At 33.1% G+C, this 10217-nt stretch overlaps 1 pseudogene; it reads left to right on the top strand.

The window, feature by feature from the left end:
* Positions 1-248: 248 nt before the first annotated feature.
* Positions 249-8657, top strand: LOC128176689 (uncharacterized; annotated as a pseudogene).
* The last annotated feature ends 1560 nt before the right edge of the window (positions 8658-10217 follow it).

The raw sequence follows: 10217 nt of genomic DNA on the forward strand, positions 1-10217 counted from the left end.
AAATTACATACAACAGCATCAAAATGCATTACACTTTAAAAAAATTATATTGTTTAAGAAATAACGAAGAAAATAAAAATTTGTCCAATCAATCAAGTCAGTCTAAGTTGCCATTAGAGGGACGCATATACTTACTTTATCTTTTTCATATCACAAATGAGGTTCGAATGGCCGATTCATATCATTTTTTTTTTATCTTTGCAAGATAGCAATTGCTGGATCATCGTCCATGATTTATCGTTTAAACACACGCCTATGAAAATATGTCTTATGCAGTGGTGCAAAATTGTCCTCTAAATTTTCTGGCTTGGTCAAGTCGAGCCAGTTCCACATGTAGCAATGAAGAAAATTATCACTGTGTGGAAGATGAGTACTCTAGGACAGTGGAAGTCTGTACTCTACCCATATGGATAGAAGCAGGTATTCTTAGATTCTTTGTGCATATAAACAACTTGTTATTATAAGTTGAATACATTGTATATCAGGTCGCGAAATATTTATTTTTAGATTTTTTTTTATTTTCCTTACAAGAAAAAACAACATATTGTTTCTTCAAACATGATAATAATGTTCTCGTATCTGTATCAGCTAAACACATGCATCCATATTTATCTATTACTGTGTTATAAAAATGGAAATGTAGCTTAAATTAAAAGAGAAACGACATGATCCTATCACATTCTCTTGAATTATTACCGATAAAAATCATATTAGCATTTATAAATCATTTTAAAAATGAAACAAGTTCACAGTCATTTAAATTATCTAAAAAAAAATCTGTTTTATTTTTTCATTGCTAATCCATGGCGTTGATATGTTTTGTTACCGTGACAATCAACCATTGTAATGTTTTTAAACTAAGTTGAAGCGTAACTGTTCAATGTTTCCATAATCATCCCGGCACTGAAGTGAAACTTTCCCCAGATCTAGGGTTAAACTTTCACTAATCTGGAATCGGTCTCGAACTGTATAGTTAATCTTCCCCTGGAAAGTTGCTTGTATTATCAGTTCTCCCTTGGAATGTTGGCTGTATAGTTCTACTTCCAACAAAAGAGTTAGAAAGACTAGTTTTCAATGTACTTAAAGATTGAAGTGTAGAATTTATAAAGTGTGTTTATATAGTAAAACTTACCGTAGATGACTGGAAAATAGCGAGTCGTACCTCGGAAGACTGGGAAAAACAAATAATATAGCAAGATCCACCCCTCCCATTAAGAAGACTGACTATAAAGTGAGGCCCTACCTTTAGAAAACTGGCTTTATAGTGAGACGTCTTCACTCCAGTAGACTGGCTAATTGCTTTTTAGTGAACCATCCTCTCCAGAAGATTGGATGTATATTTTAGGCTGAAATCTTATCATACAACCAGATTATTCAAAGGGATCACGCTCTTGATAATTGTTTCGCTTCATAGAGAGTAAATATTCCTCGACGGGATATAGAGTGAGACTTCACCCAGACGGCTAGCTATAACGTTTATATGGCCACTCAAACACGGGAGATGGGGGTGGGGGCTACTATAAAATCATTCTTCCCCTTTATAACATAATTTCCCCCTTTAGTAAAGTTTCTGGAACAGCCTTGATTATTATTAAACACTAGTCACTTATTCATTATGATGTTCCAGTGCTTGAACGAAAGGTTGTTATCTAAATTAATCATCACGTTTGAATTTCTTTTAACAGTATCAATGGTAAGCATTTTAGGATAAAATAATCTGATGTAGAAGGTGTTAGAATTATTGTAAAGTGAGATTATTGAAAGAAAAAAGTACTTGTTTTCCCTTGGACTGAAATGTCATATTTTCATTGGTTTAACCATAGCACGTGATTGCCTCATATATCTCTATATTTGTTTTGTGAGAAATAATATTAGGCAATATGGCCGTCATTGGTCGACGCTTCGCTTACTCATTTTTACTTATTATACATTTCATAGTATTTTATACATAAACTGCGTGCCGTAAGTTCTTAAAGTATTTGGAGTAGTTGCCCTTTGAAATTCTTTGAAATTAGAGTAGTTGCCCTTAGAATATTGACGTCACATTGTTTTGTCTGAAGCAGAACAAAATGGCAGCGTCGAAATTTGCTCAAATCTCTGCAGAGGAAAGGGAGAAAACATTTAAAATTGAATAGCAACAAATCATTGTAAGTAAACATGGGTGAAGGAAAGATTTTGAAAGAGTATTTGAAAGGTGAGATTGAACATTTTGAAGAGTTTAAATGAGTTAAATTGGACGAGATGTTAGGCATCTTGTACATGACGTTGCGTAGATCATCGCTATTTGTGAATAAATATGTCGCTTGATAGTCCTCGAGAAAACAAAACACTTATTAGGTTAGTTACTGACTCACTACGGAAACATATTGGGTTGATCAATCTCATAGAAGGCTCGGCTTCGTCTCGCCATCTATGAGATTGATCAACCCAATATATTTCCGTAGTGAGTCAGTAACTAACCTAATAAGTAATAATATTCACCTACCTTCACTACTGTTATGGATTTTAACAAAAACATACATGTACACATGCATACAGATATCATATGACAAGAAAAAATGTTCTACTCTATTGGTTTTAGCACCTTCCAGATAGTTGTATACATAAACTTCACGCACTTGTAATGACATACATATGTAATTATTGTTTTGCATAACAAACGTTATAGGTTAAAAAGCAGCTTTAGAATAATTCGTTTAATTGTTGAGCGAATGAATTAATGAATGTTTTTTTAAAAACATAATTATCTAGTTTCTTATAATCATTTATGCTCGCAATATGTTCTGCAAAGCTCTTCTTTCCATTCATACCTCACACATCTCTTCTTATTTGAAACAACTGATTTTTCCTCACTGATTCAATGATGAAGTCAACTATAAAATAACCAATTTTCAAAAAGGTTTTCAAAAGGTGTGTATAATACCTTTTACTCCATTATGTTTGATATGAATCAGAAAAACAATGTAGGACAAGAGGCCCAGTGGCCACATCGCAACAATTGCCTTTACTCTAATCAAATTAGCATTACAGTATCAAAATCTAAAATCTGCCAATTTTTATCCACATATTTTTTGGTAAATACCAAGCCCCTTTTGTTGTTGGTTCTGTAAGAAGATTTTTCTCTATTCCATTATACCCCCCCCCTCCCCCCGTTTTCTCTAGGGAATCATGGTTTCATCAAACTTTAATCTGCAGGAACTGTGCTTTCACACAAGTTACTGCTTTTTGAACTGAAAACGTTCTCATAATATCTTTAGATTTTCCCTCTATATTCCTATGTAAAAATTCATCCCCAACTGTGGCCTCACCCTACCCCCGGGGACTATGATTTGAACAAACTTGAATCTCTGCTATCTGAGGATGCTTCACTCAAATTTGAGCTTTCCTTGCCCAATAGTTTTTGCGAAGAAGATTTTTAAAGATTTTCTCTATATATTCCTATGTAAAAATCCTTTCCCCCCCCCTTGTGGCTCCACTCTACCCCCGGGGACTATGATTTAAACAAACTTGAATCTATACTATCAGAGGATGCTTCCACGGAAATTTGAGCTTTGTTTGTTGTTGCATCTGTAAGAAGATTTCTCTCTATTCCTTTATACCCCCCCCCCCCCGTTTTCTCTAGGGAATCATGGTTTCATCAAACTTTAATCTGCAGGAACTGTGCTATCACACAAGTTACTGCTTTTTGAACTGAAAACGTTCTCATAATATCTTTAGATTTTCCCTCTATATTCCTATGTAAAAATTCATCCCCAACTGTGGCCTCACCCTACCCCCGGGGACTATGATTTGAACAAACTTGAATCTCTGCTATCTGAGGATGCTTCACTCAAATTTGAGCTTTCCTTGCCCAATAGTTTTTGCGAAGAAGATTTTTAAAGATTTTCTTTATATATTCCTATGTAAAAATCCTCCCCCCCTTGTTGCTCCACCCTACCCCCGGGGACTATGATTTAAACAAACTTGAATCTATACTATCAGAGGATGCTTCCACGGAAATTTGAGCTTTCTTTGTCTATTAGTTTTAGAGAAGAAAATTTTTAAAGATTTTCTCTATATATTCCTTTGTAAAAATTCATCCCCGACTGTGGCCTCACCCTACCCCCGGCGACAATGATTCAAACAAACTTGAATTTATACGATATGAGGATGCTTGCACTCAAATTTGGGCTTTCCCGGCCCAAAAGTTTTTGAGAAGATATTTTTTAAAGATTTTCTCTATATATTCCTTTGTAAAAATTCATCCCCGACTGTGGCCTCACCCTACCCCCGGCGACAATGATTCAAACAAACTTGAATTTATACGATATGAGGATGCTTGCACTCAAATTTGGGCTTTCCCGGCCCAATAGTTTTTGAGAAGATATTTTTTAAAGATTTTCTCTATATATTCCTTTGTAAAAATCCATACCCTCATTGTGGCCCCGCCATACCCCAAGGGACTATGATTTAAACAAACTTGAATCTACACTACCTGAGGATGCTTCCACTCTAATTTGAGCTTTTCTGGCCTAATTGTTTTTGAGAAGAGGACTTTTAAAGATTTTCTCTATATATTCCTATGTAAAACTTGATTCCCCCATTGTGGCTCCACCCTACCCCCGGGGACCATGATTTGAACAAACTTGAATCTACACTACATGAAGATGCCTACACACAGGTTAAAGCTTTTCCGGCCAAATAGTTTTTCAGAATAAGATTTTTAAAGATTTTTTCTATACTTTCTTAAGTAAAAATCCATTGTGGAGAAGGCTTAAATAGGCTTTGCCTGCTGCCCAATCCTATTATGTAAATATTATTTTGCATAATAAAATATGTTCAAATCAAATCAAAAATCCATTCCCCCATTGTGGCCCACCCTATCCTCGGGGACAATGATTTGAACAAATTGAATCTGCACTACCTGAGGATGCTATTATACAAGTTACAGTTTTTTTGGCCCAATAGTTTTAGAGAAGAAGATTTTTTAAAAATACCAACAAATTTTCAATAATTCTATATTATATCCCTTTTAAAGAGGGCGTGGCGCTTTATTTGAACAAATTTGAATTCCCTTCACCCAGTAACGCTTTGTGCCAAGTTTGGTTGAAATCTACCCTGTGGTTCTGGAGAAGAAAATGAAAATGTGAAAAGTTTACAACAACGACAACGCCATAGAACGACAGACAACGGACAAATTTTGATTAGAGAAAGCTCACTTGAGCTTTAAGCTCAGGTGAGCTTAAAACTGCATCGAATAACAGAGAATCTCCTGTGTGAACATGTAGTGTGTTTAAGACCTTTTTCCTCCCCGTTCCAGGTCCCTCACTTTGTTCGGCACATAATATTATTTACGATAATCTAAACAAGATTTATCATTATGGTATTTTGGTTTGTATTTCTTCCATACAAAACAATCATTATTTATAGGCAATATAAAATCTTGCATGCTATATACAAAATGTACTCTTGGTAGTCTAGATAACAACCGCTCACCATTTTATTCTGGTTGAAGGACTGTAAAAACTTAAAAAAAAAATATTCACAACTTTTTTAACTGAATTAATTGTAATTGACATTGTGGTTCAATCTTTTACTGTTAGGTCACTGTCCCGTTTACAACACTGTGGCAAAGAAGATGGATTCTCAAATGTGCTCCGGAACCATTTGTCCTAAGGGAGTGTACAGTTCTGATGCCGTTTACAAATGTATACCTGAATATTGATATCAAAATAGTAATTTTGTTAAAATTAGTTGTAAATGTACAGTGATGCTTTAGTATTTATGTCAGAAATGTGGTCAATGTTAATAAATTAAAAACAATGTAAATTCGCTGCATCTCAGAATTTCCAACTGCCTAGCTGGGATTTGTGCAAAGTTCCTGAAAGCCCCTAGTTATTCTGATAAAGTATGCTCATCGTTTTGTTTCCGTTGGTTTTTTCATTACACTCAATAATTAATTTTCTTCTAAAGTTACTGGTAAGGTTGTTTATCGAATTACTAGATATAGTTATAGTGTACATGTAACAAGGTATAAAAACCTTGCTTAAAGATTTTCATGATTCATATTTTTGCTCGTATACATGATTTTTAAATTGATTAAAAAAAACTTTAAAAAGTTAAAATAACTTATGAATTAAAACAAGAATTTAATTCCTAAAATGTATATTAAAAATAATTAATATAGTGTTACTATAATGTTATTAGTTATTAACAATGTAATTATTTTTAAGGTATATTTACTAAAAAAAACTTTTTATTTTTACCACATAGTTCATGGCTGCCAACAGTTTGCTTTTAGGTACGTTTATATAGAAAAATAATATCTAAGAAAATGTTTTAACCAGTGATTTCTAATCTATATTTATCGTTCTTTTCTGATGTAATTGAATCTCATATAATACGCAGGACCACATCTTCAAACGTCTATCCAAACACTTCCCTGACTGCAAACACGCTTAACACTTCCATCGTTGCTGGCTCCATAACATCAGTGTTAGTTGTTATTTTATTGATAATTCTAGGAATTATCTTTTGGAGAAAAAAGAAACTACTCGGTATGATATATTTTAATACTGTTTAAAAATTGTTTTTCTTTAAATACATATTTATGTATAACTATCAGGAATTGAGAATGATTTAATCATACAGTAAAAAATGGAAAATTTTGATTAGCTGTATTCAATATTCTTGTAATGATAATAACTAACGTTATTTCGATAATAATTTCCAAAAGGATTGTTATCATTGTAGATATGATATTCAAACAAATGTACCCCGGTATTTCGTTGTAGAGCCCCAAACCTGTTTATTTTGTAAAGCACAACCAAATTCAACCGGAGGAATGTGTGAAAAAAGTATTGGAGATGAAAGAGGTTACAATATGATATAGTTTTTTTTTAAATTAACTATTTGATATTAATTAATTAATCTAAACATTTATACAGTAACATCCTGATTTAAATCACGGTTTGTTTTTCTTTACATGCATTTCGTTCAGAAGTACACGTTGCCTACTGAACGTAGAGTTAATTAGTTCTTTGCTATTTGGGAAAGCAACAAAACTGTGCAAATTATCTTATTAATTGCATGTGAATTTTGCCTTTGGCATAACATAAAAATAGTTCATGTTGACAACCAATACCACATGCCAATTATTCCTGTAAAAGGAAAAATTGAATGAGTAGAAGTTCATACTTTAAGTGAGCCAGCTCTGTATATGCAAAATATATGAATAATGATAATAACTTTAAATTTTATCCTGATTAAATTCATTATGTTTATAGCACAACTGATGAAAAGTGAAGAAGATGTTGCTGCATTAGGTATGACCTTTGAACATAAATCATGTACGTTTCACATGTATTCCGATATATATATATATATATATATATATATATATATATATATATATATATATATATATATATATATATATATATATATATATATATATATATATTGTAGAAAAAATCACCCCTAAAGAGCTCAATGCGGATATAGCTTTAATTTCTACGTACAAGAATTAAATTAAATCATGTGATAATACGATAGCTATGTTTGGAAAATTGGGAAGTGGAAAAAGAACACTAGCCGCTCAAATAGCCATCAGACTTGCAAAAAACAACTCAAAATTGAAAATCAAAGTAGTCAAGGAGAAAGATGTCCTCTCCGAATATTTGGAGTCAAGGCAATCAACAATTTTGGTCATACACAACCCAGTGAAGACATGGTTTACATCAAAACATACTGATGAAATCCTGAGCTGCTTATTAAGAATTTGTACGAATGCCAAAAGAAAAAATTCATATATTATAGTTGTTTTTCATTGTAATGATTGGGAATCATTTAGAGGACTTTTCGGCAACAACGATGAATTAATGGAAAAGGTATGTCCAAAGATATTACATATTTCCAATAAAATCCAAAAATTGGCTGAAATGTCAAGTATGAATGAAACAGACATTTCAAACGTAACAAAAAAGATAGGCAATGCAGGTATTGGAGACTCTCTAATTATGACTTTGTACCTGAAAAATCGTGCATTTCAAAATAACGATTTTTTATCCAATCCAACTAAGTTTATTTTTGAAAAACTGAAAAGTTTAGAAATGTCACCAGAAATTCACGACCAATTAGCATTCAAAGTTATGGTATTCTTTGCTCTCCACAATGGAACAATTGCCAAAAGGGAGTTGGACGATATCTCAAACCACGCGTTGTTTGCCGATTTGAATATGGATATAAAAGGATCTATTAATCGGTGTATTAAAGTGATGCTTGACTTCTTTATTGAAGAAACAGCGGATGGACAGTCTTACAGTGCTAAGCATGACGTCATCACAAGGTGTACATTTGTCGCTGCTTTTGAAAACTATATGACTTTACTTTTTACAGAATGTGACCCATTGTTCATATTTGATTGTATTAGACTGAAATCAATAAGTGAAAAAATACAATATCCAGGAAAGATATTTTACGATCGCAGAAACATTGAAATTGGAATTCCTTCGGAAGAATACCCAAACCTAGCCAAAATGTTTTTTCAACGAACAGAAATATGGAGCGTCTTACGAAACAGTAGATTTTATGACAAGAAAACGTTCCTGTATGAGTGGAATCAGGCTAAACTGCATTTTACAAATGCAATACATATGGAAAATAAAACGGTTAACTAACTATATTATTTTTTCATTACATGTAACTGATCATATTCCATAAACACCCAGTCCTAAGACGACCGTGTCAACGAAGGAGTGGACACTTAGAGTTTACATGGAAAATCATGATCTTTGGCAGACAACAAAAAAACACGCCATTTAAATTTTACAACGAACACGTTTTGTCTGGCGTCCGTCTTAGGGTAAAGGTCTTTTAAATCTGTTAGATGAAGGGGGATAATGAGGAAATAATGAAGATGAGGTTAAGTTTCTCAATTTTCTCAGACCCAAACAGGTAGTAATATTATCGTGAGATGAAGAATTGTTATCCTATTTTTTAAATAAATATTTTACATATAAGTTTAAAAATTCAAAAAAAGAGAGGTTCAACTGGGGAATGAACCCTGGCCGCTGGAATTGATCACCACTGTCTTATTCAGTAGGCTACGGACGCTTATGTAACAAGATGTGTTTTTTTAATTACATCATAATACTAAAGTTAATCTATAGGAAAATGGTTTAAACATTTTTAACATTTATGTGAATTAGTATTATTTTGATAATGATAATGCAAGGTACTTTTCATATAGTGTACTGATATAAATAATTTTTCTTGAAAGTAATTTTATAAATTAAAGAAATTGATTTTGTTAGATTTTCAATTCAGACAATAACCGTTTTGATTGTGACTATTGCTGAGGCCAGTTGTGAGTTGAGAAAACTTTTAAAACGCCTACCAGTACATTTAATTGTATATCCGTTCCTTTCACCCTTATTTACGGAGCGTCACCATAATAATAACAATAGTTAATAAACGAAGTACATATACAATACTCGTTTGTTACATTATAATTTTTAAAAGTGATAGAGGTTTGTTTGTTCAAAATAATCAGGAATGTGGCCGAACGATTCAAGATCATCATATATCATATATATACATGGAAAAAAGTTGAGAAATTTGTATGCCTTATTGAACTTTGTATTACCGTAACCTTGAAAACGATATGAAATCATTTGACTTCATACAAGATAACATATCATTTAGCTGTTTCACATAAATTAGTTTCATATACCATATATCAGGTGTTCAAGTAGCGTAGTGGACAATCGCTTATCATCGCTGCGACCCGAGTTCGATCCCCGTGATCGACAGTGGCTATTTGATATGGTTTGGCGGTCGCCTGCTTGGACACGTGGGTTATCTCTTGGTACCTCTTCGGCTTCTTTTCATACAAATGACCCCACAGGGCTTGACACTAACGGTAGACCGGCGGCCTGAGTCCTACAAAAATTGGGAGGTCCACCAATAATTCGGGACCTGGTGGACCGTCGGTCTACTAAAGTTTTAAACTTTTATTATGAAAATCAAACTATTAATGCAAATTCTTACATCGAAATTGACAATCAAAAATGAATAAATGAAGTTTTGTGATCGCCGTAACTTCACCGGAATTTCTGCATAGAAAAAAGTTGAAGTTATTCTGTCTTCTGAGTTCATAATTGTGTAAATTAACTTCCTTGGCAATAAAATGATAGTTGTAAATAATAAGAGACCCAATGGGCCACATCGCTCCCCTG

Source organism: Crassostrea angulata, chromosome 1 (genome assembly GCF_025612915.1).
Source record: "Crassostrea angulata isolate pt1a10 chromosome 1, ASM2561291v2, whole genome shotgun sequence".
NCBI lineage: Eukaryota > Metazoa > Mollusca > Bivalvia > Ostreida > Ostreidae > Magallana > Magallana angulata.